The sequence below is a fragment of the Haliaeetus albicilla genome, chromosome 17 (genome assembly GCF_947461875.1).
Source record: "Haliaeetus albicilla chromosome 17, bHalAlb1.1, whole genome shotgun sequence".
In the NCBI taxonomy this organism is placed as follows: domain Eukaryota; kingdom Metazoa; phylum Chordata; class Aves; order Accipitriformes; family Accipitridae; genus Haliaeetus; species Haliaeetus albicilla.
The window spans coordinates 10,232,040-10,248,391 of NC_091499.1; the positions used below are offsets into that span (position 1 = coordinate 10,232,040).

General features: G+C 42.1%; 1 protein-coding gene and 1 long non-coding RNA gene across 22 annotated transcripts in view; one reads left to right on the forward strand and one right to left on the reverse strand.

Moving 5' to 3' along the window:
* The window catches only part of SNAP91 (synaptosome associated protein 91), a 71,215-nt gene extending 70,659 nt beyond the window's left edge, over positions 1-556 (reverse strand). For 14 of the 21 annotated variants that reach the window (XM_069804765.1, XM_069804784.1, XM_069804781.1 and 11 more), the window contains exon 1: positions 398-555. The gene's annotated coding sequence lies outside the window, so the exon portion shown is untranslated. Of the gene's footprint in view, positions 1-397 lie in introns of all 21 variants that reach the window. The other 7 variants (XM_069804785.1, XM_069804777.1, XM_069804775.1 and 4 more) reach the window with 2 other exon arrangements.
* A 5,506-nt stretch (positions 557-6,062) lies between these two features.
* LOC138689544 (uncharacterized) lies at positions 6,063-12,653 on the forward strand. The gene is made up of 3 exons (XR_011328399.1): positions 6,063-6,743; positions 9,989-10,074; positions 12,035-12,653. It is a non-coding gene; the product is annotated as an uncharacterized lncRNA (long non-coding RNA).
* The last annotated feature ends 3,699 nt before the right edge of the window (positions 12,654-16,352 follow it).

A 16,352-nucleotide genomic window follows, 5' to 3' on the forward strand; every position in this document is an offset into this window, starting at 1 on the left:
GATGAAGGGGAAATAACGATGGTAGCAGAAGGAGCCTGCACACAAATAACGTACGAGCCCCCGGGAGGGGGGGAGAAACGCCCCCCCACCACCACCTGCCCCGGCAGCGCCCGCCCCCCGCTCCGGCCCGCGGAGGAGCCGCCGCCGCGCCCCGGCCCCGCCGCAGCGCCCGCCCCGCCGCCTCCCCGGTGGGGGAGATTATGGCACCATTGCGCCATGTTATGCCCTCCCGGTGCTCCACCACCACCCCCCACAGCCCTAAAGGGGAACCCCCCGCCCCCCCCCAGCGCATGGGGGCTCGGCGGTCTGCGGCGGCTGCCCAAGCGCCATCCATTCCCCGCAGCAACCGCCGGGGCTGCGCGGAGAGAAGAAGGACGAAGCGAAGCGGCGGCCCGACCTGTCAGCGCGTCCTTCCCTCCCGTCCTCCTGCCGCCGCTCCGGGGAGGGCACCGCCGCCTCCCGCCTCCACCAGCTCCCCCGGCCCGGCCCTCCGCGCTGCCCGCTGGCGAGGCGCCCCACGGCAGCAGCAGCAAAAAGCAACCCCCCCCCCTCCCCTTCTCCCTCCCTCCCTCCCCCCCGGTAGCCCCAGGTACGGGGCGGGCTGCCCCCTGCCGCCGCCGCCGCCGTTTAGGGGATGCGCTGTCTGGGCGTCCACGCCCGGGAGCCGCCGCTTTTAGCTATTTCCAGCCGGCGGCTTAATCCTCCCGCAGCCTAATCCCCGCGCTACTGCCGCAGCAGCGCCCGCCCCCCGCCCCGCTTGCGGAGGGCGGGACGGAGCCGAGCGGACCGGCCCTGCCGCCGCCGCAGGTCGGTGGCCCGGCGCAGTCAGGTGACGCGCTTGCGGGTGCGATACGGTGCGGTACAGCCGGGCCGCACCGGTACCGAGGGGTAAAAACACCCCCCGCCGCCCCCCTCTTAAAGGAGCCGCCGCGTGGGGGGTGAGGCGCGGCCCGGGCCGCCTCCCTCTTCCCTTCCCACGCGGGTGCAGAGCCCGTGAGGATCCGCGGGGCCCGGAGGTTGCGGGGGGGAGCCCGAGCTGCGGATGCTTCTTCGCCTGCCTGCGGCGCGGTCCTGTCGTTAACCGCTTGAAATAATTGACGCACCCAGGGGATCCCCAAACCGCGCGCACGCTGGATCTCTCCAGAACCCTTTTTGCGATGGTGGTGGTATCAAAGATAGCCGAAACGCCTCCCCAGGACGGGGTTTTCTTTCTGTTACCTGAGATATCCTAAAGGTCCTGGTTACGACGCAGCGCTACGCTAGGGAGGATCTATCGCCACGATTTTGTTGTGTAACTGAAGCCTAACGGAGTGATCTGTGGAGTCCTGAGAAGTGTGGCGTACACGTATTACCGTAAATTGGCCGAACTTAGTTTTGGAGTAAAGTGGTTTAGGTGGGTGGGGTCTAAATGAAATGGCACTGGTAGCAATTACTTCGAGCTGCCGTTAGAACAAATTTCAGAAGGCGATGTAAGCGAGTGTTATTAATTAGCTGAAGAAAACGGTATGTGCAGTCAGTATTGGAGATTTGTGCTTGTGAAGTGATAATTAGGTTGTGTTGCATACAAAGACGCACGGCACCATTTTCATTTATTACACCGGGAGCAGAATACTCACAAGGGATTGTGGTCTGTGACAGCATGAAACAGCAGCTTTTTTACTACTTCTTGGTTTTTTTACCTAACAACCAAGAGATTTTAAAGTCCCAGGTACCTTGAAAGCTTGGGAATCCTGTCAAAGCAGTGCTCCAAAGTTCAGGTTACCATTTCTACAGAAAATCTCTTCCACAGTAACTGTTCAAATGGTGCCTGTGTCCATTGAAGAAAGGTGTTCAAATTTTCAGGCTTTCGATATTGGTTAAACTTTTGTTTTTGCAGAGCAGACAGGGACTTTTGGGTGTCAAGGTTCAAATGTTTTCTCAAATGCAGTGTTTCAATATGGAGAGGGATTTCTTTTCAAAAAACATGTAAAGCATAGGTCACTAACTGCTAGCAATAAGCGTTAGGGGTCTGCAAACTTTGAATGTTCCCGTAAGACTCTCGTATTCCAATAGTGAGAAAGTGTCCGTGCTTCTCAGTTCTATTCAGTAATGAGTAGCAAATTAATAAATGCTGGAGTTGCGCAGAAAGGTAATACAACATAATATGTGTTCTTTAGCATTACTATAGTCTACTGTTCAAGTACAGACAAATTTGAGTAATATTTAGAAATCGTGTTCCATTTACCACAAAAATGTTAACTTCCATTCCTAGAAATTCGTCATTAATGGAGTGACTTGGGGCAGCTAGAAGCATGTCTTAGCAGAGGCACACACACAGGTTTTCCACTGTACTTCACGGTCAGTTATTGGGGTCATAGTGCCAATTGATTTCAGAGGAAAGAAACAGTTGGGATCTACAGGTACTTCATGTTCCGTTACTGGCATTAACAGTAACTCTGAACTCTTCTTGGTAATACTGACAGGAGTTTAGAATGGCTTCACTTTAAAATAGACAGAAGGTTTCTTTTTAACTGGTATATTATAGAAGAAAAAAAATTACAGAAACCATTTTGGAGTTTGCTGATTCCACCCAGCAGAAATTTAGAGTAGCTTTACTTGCCGCAAGCAAGACAGTTTTCAACTTTATGCTAGGCAAAGTATTTAATTGGTGATGCAAATTTTTACTAATGTCTAGTGTCCATCTTCAGTGTGAAGGTCTAGATACTTTCTGAACTAGTCTGCATTGTTATCAGCAGTTTCTGTCACTGAGATTCTCGGCTGTGTCACCAAAATCTATGATTGTTAATGCTCAGCTCATTTTATATTTTCATGTTGTCAATATATTTAAGCAAAAGATAAGCCGGACACTTTGTACTATTGCCTTAAAATTTATGCATTGCAAACTGAATTTAAACGCAAGGAATAAAGAGATCCTCCAGTATTTTGGTTATAAGCCAGCAGGTGGCCAAGTCGTGATCTGGAGTAGGCAAAGGACCAAATTGCAAGATTGCAATTACAGGAGCATTTTTAAGATGTTGATTTATCTGCCATTACTTGCATATTCAGCAACAAATAGCCAGTGTCATGAATAAAAACCACTATGAAAATTTGTCTTATTTACATCTGTATCACGTTTGGGCAGTACTGCTCTACACAGGACTCCTCTATTTCTTCTTGAAGTTGGTGGGTGGACTTTCATTGACCGCTGCAAAGATTTTGTTGAGCAAAACCAGGATCACTTGACCATGAGAAGTTCAAGTTCAAATCTCATTCTCGAGAAGCATGTCATCTGAATTTTTGATGCATGATGATCTTTCTGAAAACCTAAGATGCTTTAAGCAAGTGAGACAAGAAGAAATCAGTGCTCTTAAAATTCAGAGTGGAGGGATGTGATCTACTGGAGCTGTATTGCTTTTGGATTTAAAAACAACCACCACCTCCCCCAAAAATAACCCAACCCCACAAAACAGGAGTTCAGGTTTGTAATAAAAGCGACACAGGAAATGGGAACCATCTTGAATAAGGGGAGACCATGGAGGGAGCTGCCTGGGCCTAAATAGATAGGGGCTTGGGGTTACCGTTTGATAAGGTAGTTTTAGACTCAGCTCCTGAGAAGTCACTTGGTGTGCTGGCTCTGTGAAACCCAGGTTCACAGCTTGGCTGGTGGGGATGCACCAGGACATCTAGATGAGGGCCATACAAGCAGATGGAAAGGGTTCTTGCTGTTAAAAATAACCCAGAATTGTGGGGTTTTTTCTTGACTGTTAGTAACTGGGCTTTCAACTTCATAATGAAGACCCTAAAGGAGAGAAGATGTATTAAGGACAAGCTGAACAGCCATTTTGAGATAAATGCTGAAAGATACTTCTTAATTGAATTTGAAATGAGAACAAAGAGTTGGTCTGTGTTAATCTCACGTTCAGGCACCCACGTGGAGGGAAGAGGGCATGTCTAAAGGCTGATTCATCACACCTCGCACCTGAATTCTGCACCAGAGATGCCCATGTCTCAGGTGATGAGGACTCTATTTCGTGCACTTTAAGTTAGGCTTTTCTCACCATAGTTCTGCTTTTTTTGTTTGTTTCCCAGTTTTTCCTCCCAGGTCTTCCAGTTCTTCAGCCAGCTTTGATGCCCTTTCCTCCTGCCCTCCCAGCCCAGGCAGAGGTTCAGACCCCATCCCGTCTATGCCCAAGCCAGCCTCAGGCCCAGCGCTGCTGCTTTGCTTCTGCCTCTTGCTCCTAGGGCCAGTGGTACGAACAGAGCTCCTGGAGAGGCTGGCTGTAACCATAGTGATAGCAGCAGTCCTGAACAGATCTGTTTAGCTCTTGGAAGGGGGAGAAAAGGACTTTTCAAAGGAGGAGCATCCTCCTGACTTTGTATCACGTTGATGGAGCCAGGTAGGTTCTCCTGCAGTGTTCCCCTTCTACGGCATATGCAGCAGAAGTTGCAAAACACCAGGAAATACCCAAATCATGCAATACCCAGGAGTTTCTATGCTTCTGCTGTTAAATATAACCTCATTGCTTGGTCTTGTGTGGTTTCCATCCACGACAATTCATTCAGCCTCTGTACTTACCCTCCTCAATGGCGGTTGTTCCAGTAGTTCCTTTGGTTACTGTGATAAAAAGCACCAATGAGAAATTAAAGCAGGTTGTCAATTTTCCAGTCAGAATGATGGCCCGAGAAGGACGTAGCCTGAATGTGTTCATACATCCCAAGTAGGCTATTAATTAAGTATTGGGGAACCACTTGAATTACTGAATCTAAGAGAATAAAAATACACAGTTTTAAGGATACAGGCTAGGAGGTGTGAGGACATCTTCTACATCCCACAGGAAATGCCTTTTTTGTGTCTTTGAAGAACTTCAAAAATTAAAAAGAAAATTTAGATAAGGCAGAGAATTAATATGAGAGAGAAAGTTACCCAAAGAATAGCTAACAGGCTCTTTTACTGGTTGCTAAGTCATGTCAAACCGAGGTCATGTTCTGCAGAATATGGAGCAATTGGAGTGTTGCAGAGTTGATGATTACAGAAAGGCGATAATTGGCATGTATTGTGCAGTTCTGTACAGAGCAACCAGCTATGTCCCTTCCCCTTCTCCAGCATGCTGGTTTGCACAAGGACAACCTTAAAATCTGTATAATCTTAGAGACCTCTTTTGTCTGATGCATTACTGGACCTGGTCATCCACATCACAAGGATAACTTTTGCTGCTGGAGTAGCTTTTGGATTGGGTCTGGCAATAATGCCAAGGTTAATAGACCAGAAGTGGGACAGATGGACACATGTATCAGAAATGGGACAAAAGTCCTATAATCATGAAAGTCAATACCCATGAATCTCCTCACTATTTGGTATTGATTTTGGTCATTAATTTTATAATCCTGGTAGAGCCTCCAGTGCAAAAGTCTGGAGCTATGAAGTATATTGCAATTCTACACAACAGACTTAAGCTAGGCTTAATTTTTTTTTTTTTTTTTTACTTTTATACTGAGCACTAGTCTTATTCTACGGATTTATTTAAAAAGTCTGTGTACCAAAAGCTACTTAACTTGCTGCTTTTATAGGTAATGTGTATTCTAATATATTCAGTGTAGAAATAGCAGCTTTATATTGATATTAGACAGATGTGAGAATTAATTTAAGAAACTCCGCAGGTCAGCTTAAATGCAAATATTTAATATTCCATTGAAGCTGCTGATAGCGGGAAGGGGAACATCTGTCAAACAATTTAGGTGAAGTCATGCTAGGCTTCACAGACATTAGCGTGAAACAGATTTGCAGGAGTATATAGAAACAGATAATTTACTACTAATTAACTTTTAAAATTTATTACTCATTGACTAATTGACGGTCCTGTCTTTGAACACAAAGTAGCTCTGAAGGCATTGATGACAGCTGGTTCATTTCCTCAAAGAGGGAAGGATGCTGTCTGAAATAAAGTCCAAATTTCATTTCTCCATGTGCCATGTTTGACAAGAAATCATGATCCATGGAGCAGACAACAGACCTTTAACCTGCCTTGGCTTTGTCATCATTGAATTTTTTTGTTCAAGCCAAAGTAACTTTTTTTTGGTAAAGGTGCGCTTTTTTGTTATTCATCCGGACAAGGTGCCAACATTTGCTGTCAGTGATGAATTGCTGTTGTATTAGTAGTTGCGATACTTGTACAATTGCAATTATTATATTTTAATACAATTGCAGTTGTATTCTGGCTATGGCCATCGTGGCCAGGGGTGCTTCATTGGCTGTCACTTGTCCAGCTTCTGTCTGCTCTGCCAGTGCAAGCCTTATGCTGCTGTAGCTTACACCGAGGGCAAGCAGCCCGAGTGGCTGAAACTACGGCTGAGAAGCAGTTAGCCATGATCTGCAGAGGAGAAAGCTTCTCTATACTCCTGCAAGAAGAAAAGCCTGTCAAGAGAAGGCAATTTTGTTTCTTTGCTGTGCCAAATCAGTAAAGCATAGCTGCTGCCCTGAAGCCTAAGGGTGGTCTCTCACCTACTCGTTTGGCTCTTGGCCGCAAATCTAGGTGGCAAACTGTCCATTTCTGTAGAAGGGGGGCTGCCATTAAATGGTAACTTTAACGTGCTGAATACTTTTCGGTAAATTATGTGCATTTACAGCATGTTTTTATTTTACATGTTGTCCAGTATCTGCAGGAGCTGACGGACAGAGAACATTAGGCAAAAGCTATGAAGACAGTGGGCCTTCAGTCAAGGCCAGGGAGGACGACCCACCTCCTCCTGTTCAAGAGCTCTGCCAGGTGACGTGAGCCACTTATTTGAGCTTTCCGGCATCCTGGAAGCAGGTTTTAGCCAAGCAAGAACTGGGTGTATTGTAGAAAGAAGCTGAACTACAAGGAGGAGGTTGCTGGCATTCGGCATAATGCATTTTCTTCACAGTCAGTAGAAGTGTGTTACCATCCAAACCTCAGGACTGAGCTTTCGACTACATACCCCATGTCCCGTCTGCTGCTGCTCTAGGCTCAGAAATACACAGCTGTACAGTAAAGTGACAGCAAAGTATTGTCAAAGTCTGCTAAGAAATTTCTGAAGTTATCATTTCAGTGACAGATTTGTTCAGTAGAGGTTCAATAGATGTCAGTTACATGTCAAATAAGAGTAAAATTTTCAACCCAGAGGGTAGAATAAGTTTTAAGCAAAACAAGATAAGCACGTATTTAATAGGGGAGGGAGATTATGAATTGTAATACTTTATGACCAAATGCAACCTCTGTTCACTGGAAAAGAAGCTGGATTAGACAATTAGACACATGAATATATGCTAAAACTTATATATGCAGATAATGTATATCATAGTGATTTCTTTCTATGTTTTTAGCAATACTTAATCCCTAATCTTTTAATAGTTCTGGTATTTTCAGTGCACATTATAATTTTGCTAAGGCCTCTGAGCATAAAGCTCAGACTGCTAATGCAAGACCAAATTCTCCAGCTATGCTTTTGAAGCAGTAGTGTGACTGGTATGGCTTGGTATGTTCTCACTCCCTACTCTTCCAAGCTTGAAGTTGCTCTTTAACCGAATCTGTCCACCCACAGGATGACACTTTTGGTTGTAATGGCCTCCAGTGGCAACCTAAGGGCCATTTTGGTGGTGGGATGTAGTCAGTCAACTCCTTCTTCTTGACTTTATGCATTATACATTTAATTGGTCTTGCACAGTGTTGACTGTGTCACAACCATATAAAGGACTAAGCCCTTCTGATTTTGGATTGCTTGGTAAACTGGGATCATTACCAACAGTTTAATATAGTCAAGTGCATATATCTAGAAGCAAATCCTATAAGATTACTTGCTGGAGAGCTTTTACTCTGAAAAAGGATTAGGGGTCATAGCAGGCAAACAACATATTTGAACTTCCAGTGTGATGCTGGGAGGAAAGACCTGGTCAGACTTACGACTTTATAATCAGTTACCACCAACAGGACCAGGGTATGATTTTTATTTCTATGTATGGCATGGATGACACTGGCACTACAAGACTGCTTAAATTATGATTTTCATGTCCCCTTTAAAGAATTTTGAGAAAATGGACTACAGTGTTAGGAGGGTCTTTCTGTCCTCTTGATAGAGAGGTCCACGTATCCCTTCATGATAGACATATGGACCATGGCTGTAGGCTGCTTTGCATAAAGGGGAAGAATTTTTCTACTTCTCCAAATTAGCTAAATCATTTGATAAAAGAGTAAGCAGAAGAGCACAAATACTTTTCTTTGTCGGGAGCATCTATAAAAGGCAGGATTTTATTTCTGGCATTTTTTTTCTGCCCAGCTGTAGAGGTTGCTACTATTTCTGTAGAGAGAGATGCATCCTTTTGCACAGGATGGTTGGTTCAAGCTGCCTCCAAGCCAAAAGAGAGATTTTCCACTGGCTCTCATGGGGGCAGGACTGTACTCAGGCTGTTTGCAGTCTCCAGTCCTGACACAGAGAACTGTAATGAACAGTGACAAATGTAAGTTCTCCTGCCCATGCCTTAGCTCACTGTGCAGTCTGATAATGACCACTTACTTGGAAAAAAATGTATATTCCAGCACAGGAGGAAAACCGGCCACTCCTATGTTGGCACACACCCCATGCAGGTGAGTATTTGGCATAGGGATCGCCCAGTGCAACCCTGATGCTCATTGCTGCTCTTCCTTCAGCAGTTCTATCCAGTGCACATAATGCGGCCGTGTTTGCTTGCCTATGGGGCATTCTCCATTTCTTTTCTTGTATCTTCTGTTTGTGGGATGATTTTTTCATTTCATCAAAGCTGCTTATACTTGAAGAGAAATCCAGAAAAGCAGTCCTTGAAAATCAGGACTATAAAAAACAGAGGCATGGATTTGCCACTGGGTAGACAGGTGAGTTCATTTTATTCTTAAGACCATGGTAGGAATGTTTCCTCATAGGCTACACTGTTAGACTAGCACAAGAAAGCATAATTTCCACAGCAGGTGCAGGACCTGACTTTTGTTAGTAAACTAAAATATTACTTAAAGAAAATGCATCAAAGTTAATTTCTCCTCGAGTTTTTTCCAGTTGGGTAAGAACATTATTGACTGCTCAAAATATACAAAAATATACAAAATATGAAAAGAGGTGTTTAAACATAGTCTTTAACTAAGCTAAACTGTGTTTATCCTGCTGCTGTAGAATACTCACTCTAAGAAGAAAACAATTACCTAATTACTTTGTGTTCAGAAAAAGAGCCAAACATTTCCTGACACCACATTGAGTTCAGCCTATGAGAAGAAGCAGCCCAACATTACTGAGTTTTTTCAACCTTTGTTTAGCTATCTGATGAGACAGCCTGTTTTCTAGAAATGCTGAGTGCCAGCACTCTCCTTGGAAGTGGTGGTACTATGAGTATCTTGCAGCTCTGGAAAGTGTTGGTTTTTTAAGATCCAAAGATTGACAGGAGCAAGTTATTGACCCTGCCTCAGATTAGAAATGACATATGTGGGAGCTAATATTGTGCTAAATTTGGGGTGAAGTAGGGAATTCAAGACTAGAACTAGAAAATGCGATGCTGTTAAGCATGCACACTTACATATGCAGCATACATGGTTTAATCAAGAAATGCTGCTTCCAATGGGCAGAATGGTGAAAATGATCTCTAGGAGGACCTGAGATAAGGCAAGGGGCTTGATAATCAGATTCTCCCAGAGTGAGGCAAGAAAAAGAAAGCATAGTAGAGCCTACAGGAGCAGGAGGCTAAAGACGATTACAAATTCTTATGCCTGAAAGAGAGGAACAGCCTCTAGAAGCAAATATGGATCAAGACCATGTGGACAGGGATTGCCTGTCTGACCATGTTTACTGGGCTACTTACTCATATCCCTGGGTATATAATTAAGTGCTTATATGGAAGACTTCAGTCTAAAATAATAGCTGATCCAGATCTAGCATGAGTCTCATTTCTGTGTGTTGCTAATAGAAAAATTATGGCCGTTTTTGAATAGCATTGATTGTTGACATTTTTGCATCACAATGTACTTTGCTTTAGCCTTCATTTCTATGGCTTCCTCCCTTCAAAGAACTCCAAGTACTTCACAAATGCTAATTTAAGCTCCTGACTTCACTGTGTAGAAGGTAAGTATTATTACCCCCAGCGACTGCCTTCTCTTTATGTCGAGGAAGTGCTTACCACATTGCTGGCACTGCTAGAGACCTTCTATAATAAGCTGTTTGCAGCGCTAGAGACCTAACTAAGGAGCAAAACCACTAAAGGGCCATCTTTGTTCAGTGTGAAAAATTCTGCTAGTAAATCTCTAAGCAGTAAGTTTAAAAATGGGCAGGAAAATGCAGCTCAGTGAAAAAATGAATTAAAAAAGACACAGCAATGATGTCATACAGAAAATACATATGCCATGTTATACTTCATTATATTTTGGTGTACAAACAGCATGAATAAGCACATGGATGCATATGTGCAGCTTTCAGCTGTGTAAATGGCAGTTAATGAGTCTAACGGCTGTACTTAACAGTGGAGAATATGGAATTTTATCCTTTTGCATCTTTTTTGCTTTTACAGAGTCAGACTTGGCAGATCAGGGCAGAACACTCAGTATTTGTGGGTGTTTCATCTTGATGAGTTTGAGTGGGACTATTGTAGAGGGAGGCTAACCCACTGCATAATGCTAACATTTATATTTATATGTCTTTTCAGTGGTTAATGGTATGCATTTATGTCTCCTTAGTAAGCATTCATAGCAGTAAACAGCCTATTCTGTATGTCTGGATTAGACACCACCTTTTACTTACACTGAATTTCACTGGAATTATAAAGCTATTTGATAACTACTCATGAAAAAGACAATAGGTGCATACCATTACTTTAAACCTGGAATGTATGCATTTTATATACATTAATAGTAATATCATTGTTAAAGAAATTGATTTTTCGATAGGGATGAACTGTTCTTTCTCTCTCAAGGCTGATGTTGGAGGGTTCCCTGAATCTGTTATGAAAGTTTGAAATCCAGAATGCTTGATAGTAATTCTGATCTCCGATAATGACTTTGGAATAGATGTAATGAAGTGGAATAAATCATTTAGACTGCATCTTGTCAACATCATTATTAATTTAAACCACCCATTTTTGAAGATTAAAAGTAGCTGTTGACGATCTACATTGGCAAAGAACGGAGAGGAATAGCGGGGCTGGATTTCCAGTCTGCAGCCACCCTTTCATGCCACTCCTGCCTCATAAAGGAGCTGGAAACCTACCAGGATCATCCCACGAGTATTTCCATTGGCAAAAAACCAATATATAAATGGCACACTGTCTCTTTCTAGCCCTTGGGTGGGAAAGATGGCTGATCTCAACCATGAATGACAGTAATGGAGACACTGCAGCCCTTCATCATGGTTTTTCTAACCTATATCAGGCACCAAAGAGAATTTTAGTGGTCACTGCAATGCATCAAATAGACCATAGCTCAACTGTATTGATGAAGCTAGGCCTAAATTATGTCGTAAACGTTTATTTAAAATGCCAAAGCAGTTTGTAGAATTAATTCAAACTCTTAGAGCTGACTACAGCATTTAGACTGTTTAGATGATAGGAGACAACGCAGGAGTGGCCCTGCATGCTCTGATTTTTAGTGTGTTGGTTCTTCACTGCACTCAGACATCCTTGAAATGTTACTGAACTGCCTCAAAAAATTCTGAAGGAAGAAAAAGAACTTTGCTCCTGCATCACTGGCTCACAAACTGGGAAAAACAGAACCAGAACTCTTCAAGCTTACTTTTCTCTTGTGTGCTAGCAGCAAAAGATCATGAAGTAACACCTCTTTACCCAAATAAATCAGATGCAGGCAGCCTTGCCCATGAATCCCTCGCACACCTGCAATTCTCTGCACTAGTTGCCTCAAAGAGTTAATGTCTGATTGCCTTGTTTTACAATTAAGCCCTGCTCTGGCGCAGTATTCCTGTAGAAAGTTTTCATATAGATGCTTTATGAGAGCATGAAACGTAAGAGGAGGGTGTATAAAAATACAAAATATAAAATGTTAAAATTTGGCAGATTTTCTGTGTGTGTTTGATGCAGATGTAAAAGAAGAACCTCGGTCTTACAGGCTTCATTCACAATCAGTGGTCTGAATTACAAGTGTAAGACCTTGCACAGAGGCTCTGTACGAATGACCTGATTCTTCTGAGACAGAGTGGGGTTAAGGAAGACAGAAGTCTTCATGAAAATCAAGCACTTTCTCTTTATGATTCAAAATCCCTCACAAATGCAGGAATCTGAAGAACCTGGGTACAATAATGTTTTTTTTTTTTATTACCGTTTTGTCGTTTGCATTGGTGCGGAGGTTTCTCAAAACTTTCAGAAATTTCTCTATTCATGGGTCTGGAAGTCAGGTTTAATTATAACCTTTGCTGTCAACCCTGGCACACAAAGGTATACACAAATAAAAACTCTGAAAATCACTGAGCCATCTTTAAGTTTTGCACTGAAGTTTCCTGATTTTGGACAATTGGATGAGGTGGATTCTTCAAAACTGCTAAGCACTGAGAGTCCATAAACTTGGTTCTGGCTCATGTTCAATCCACAACAAGAAGAAACTTCTTGTGGTATTTTTAGGGGAAAATTATACAGCTCAGATATCTGTTCAAGTGCGTATACATCTTCAGGTTGTGTTTTCTTTAAACCAAGGATAATTAAGCATTTCTTCTCCACATAACATACATAGCAAATAAAGAATTAGATAATATTTTTGAATGGCTTTGGATATATTCCAGCTTGGGTCATTATATTTCTGTTCTCCCAAAAGGACAATACTAAATGACAAAAATTCACAGCAAAGAGAAAATAAAATAAGATATTCTTAAAACAATAATAAAAACCACAGTGAACCTGCTTCAGGCACCCACTCAAGGGACAAGTAAAAAACCAGCTACTTAACATTTCATGATCTAAAAAAGATGTGTCATACTCAGCTTGAAATCAGCTGAGGACACTTTGGGGATAGTTTCTTGAGAGGAGGTTACCTAAACAAGGAATACTTTCACATTGTTTTTTACAGTACCTAACATGTAAGTATTGTCTTGAAAAGAATAAATAATGTGAAATTTCCTTAGAAGAATAATCACTGGGGGGGGGGGGAACCAGAATGGGTAAAAAATGAGAAGAAGCTAGACACTTGTAACTGGGGAAGCGCAAGATCATTGCAGAAACATTGCCGTCCAGTTCTAACTCAGAAGGGTGATGTCCTTGTCTTTGGCTGTTTCTATATTCTATAACCTTCTTCAAAGTTACGTGTGGTTTTAGTTCTCATTTACACTCCTGTCATCATTACAGCAGAGTACATTGCGCTGGCAATACCACAAGTTTGAAAAGATGGAGATCTAGCTCTAGGAGCGTGATTCATTTGTTAAAATGTGGACATCTATCTGAGCTATTTATCTGCTTTCTAGCCAAGAAGCGGCAATCCTGAGGTACAATCCATCTTATAAAATAGATGCCTTCATAAAGATCAGATGAATCCCACGTGTTTCTCTCTGTTGGGCATCTAAAGTGACCTAAGATGAATCTTAGTCCCAGTTTCACCAATTTAATTTAAACTCTGTGGCCTTTACTTCCCTGTTAACACTGTTGTTATCCCTGAATGAATGATGAGAAGCAGAGACGATGGGATAGGACACATGACGAATATTAGCTCTGGAAAGCACATAATATATTGGAACCTCTCCAGTGTCTTCGTATGCTTCTGCCAGGGATTTGCAGAGTGTCACCAGTTCCTTATAGCTGACAATTTCAGAGGCTGCTGAAGTGCTGGTTGAACACCTGGTCTTCAGCAATAATAAAGGCTCCAGGCTGTATCAAAGGTCACAAAGCCTGAGACCTGCTGAGCTGCTGGAAATACTTCAGATCATCCTTCTTTGCAGTCCTCTTTTAAAAGGAAAAGAGATTTTAGCGGGGGGAAAATTAAAGCCAGAAATCCTGAGTAAATGGGCTTTAATATTCCTCCTTGAAATCGAGTGGGAGAGGTGGGGAAAGAGAGGGGAAAGGAAATTCCCTCTGTTTCGCAGACGCAGATGGAGGAGGAACAGGACATCTGCTCCTCCAGCGGGCAGCAGTAGTGGCAGCTTCCCTGGAAGAGACCATCAGGAGGGTTTCTGACCTATTTGTGCCATGTCCTTTTATCGCCTGCTACTTACACGACCCAGTAATACTAGAGCAGAGAAGGTTGCTGTGATTTATTCAGCTGTCTGCATACCTGTTTCAGGGACTCCCCTCTCGCACTGCTTAGGCACCCCCAGACTAATCCCCACGCTGTCCATGCGGCTGTATAGGCTGGGTAAAAGGGTTTAACCTTAATATTACCATCCCATTCCTTCAGCAAGTTGACTTCAATATGACAGATTTTACTAGAAATACAACACTAAGATCTTCATCCAGTGTAAATCAGCACAATGCTCTTAAGAGTTATTTTATCCTAGGAGAAGGAAGTGTCTGTGAAATTTAGAAAAGACGCTGTGTAGCCTTGTCCCAGTTCAGTGACACTTAGACCTGGTGGCAGCTCTAGAGCCTTTTAGCTGGCAGGGGTGTCAGAAGAAAATTTCTTGACTGATTCTGCACATGTGCATGCACGTGTGTAAATGTGCACAAGTGTGCAAACAAGCACACATAACGCGGTGGAGATTTTAGAGATCACGACCACACAACCCAAGAAGGCACCACAACACATGGGAAGTATATGAAGATGTGCCCACACAGCAGCCCTCAGTGCTTTTTCTAAGCTCATATAAACTTAGGAAAAAAATCCTTCCTTGAAGGAGAATAGAATTTAATTTGCATATATGTAAGCACCAAGTAAGCAACTAGCAGGAGTGATGCAGGTCACTGTGTGTATCTACTGAAAAGTCCTTCACTGTGGAAGGTGAGCACTGACTATGGTACTACAAAGGGAATAAGTTATTCTTTGATGTAAATAAAAGTTTTAGAATTTGAATCTAAAAGTGAGCATCCTGAATATGTTTAATTTCCCTTCCCCAATTTTTGAAACTTGCATAGAAGTGCCAGACATACATCATCACAACATACACTGCTCCAACACTCTTGCAACAAATAGCTAATGCATAATCTTTCAGAACTGAAAATAGTCTTCATTTCATTTAATGTTTCTCTCTACAATTCAGTACTTTCTGTGACTCCAAGATGCATTTGATTGCTGACAAATATACATATACTTCTTGTATTTAGTTCTTTTGTTTAAAAAAGCAATGCTTTCACTGCCAGGACATAAACTTTAATAAATATTATCCTACCTTATGACAAATCCTTTTCTTTTGGGTTTTTTTTTTTAATACTAACAGATTACCAATAAGGTGCATATTTCATTCCAGATTACTGTGTCATGTTTCTACAATAAAACAAACTGGTATTTGATCACCAGCTAGCCAGCATTCTTGCTACAGGTTTTGAAGTCACAGCTAGACATAATACTAATTCTACTATCAAAAAACAATAACGGAACAATTCACCACTCTAAACCTTGAGTTCAGCCCAATCTGTGCACACTTGGGAGATACTAATCTTTTTTTCCTTTTTTTTTTTTTTAATACAAATCTGTAAGACCAAGGAACAGAGTTAAATACGACATTGATTTTATATGCTTGCTTTCTGGCTCACTTGTGATGGCAGTGCTCAGAGCATGCCAACCAATGCTTGTTTAACATGATTTACATAGTTATTCTTCCTGATTTTTTTCCTCTAAAATCCAACTCATTCTGTCATTGGCAGGACCAAATATCAAAAATATAAATCAATGCAGTTGTTAAGATAAGGTTATATATATTTAAAGAGCTATTAAAATAAACCATAATTTAATTCAGCAGGCTAACAGTCACTAAATCTAAGTCCTATTTGCCTTACTTATGCGAGTTACTACATTGCAATGACATTAGTCACCCAACATAAGTAGGAGTTGGTTCTGTAACAAATCTGCAAACACACACAAAAAAATGGAGTTAATCCTGAAATACCCTTTTTAGCTTGCTCTCATTGTGTCTTTTTAATATTATAGAGGTCTCCTAGTAGTGACAGTTATAACCTCGGCTCTCTTGCTTTTTGAGAGATGAAGTCAGCCCTTCATCTGAATGGTTATTTCATAGTTTAATATCCTCATCAGTTTTACTTGAAAGCTAGGCTAAAAAAATGAATAATAAATTCGATGAGAGCTGGTTAAAGAAAGCATTGCATTGAATCTGGCTTGCTTCCAGCTGTCTTAATTGAACAAAGGGAAAGTTTCCAAATACACCTTCTGTATTGGCTGATTGCCTTAAAAGTTCTCTGAAGCTAGAAGAAAAAGTCCTTCCTTTGCAAATTAAAACACATACTGCAAAAAAAATATCAACCAACC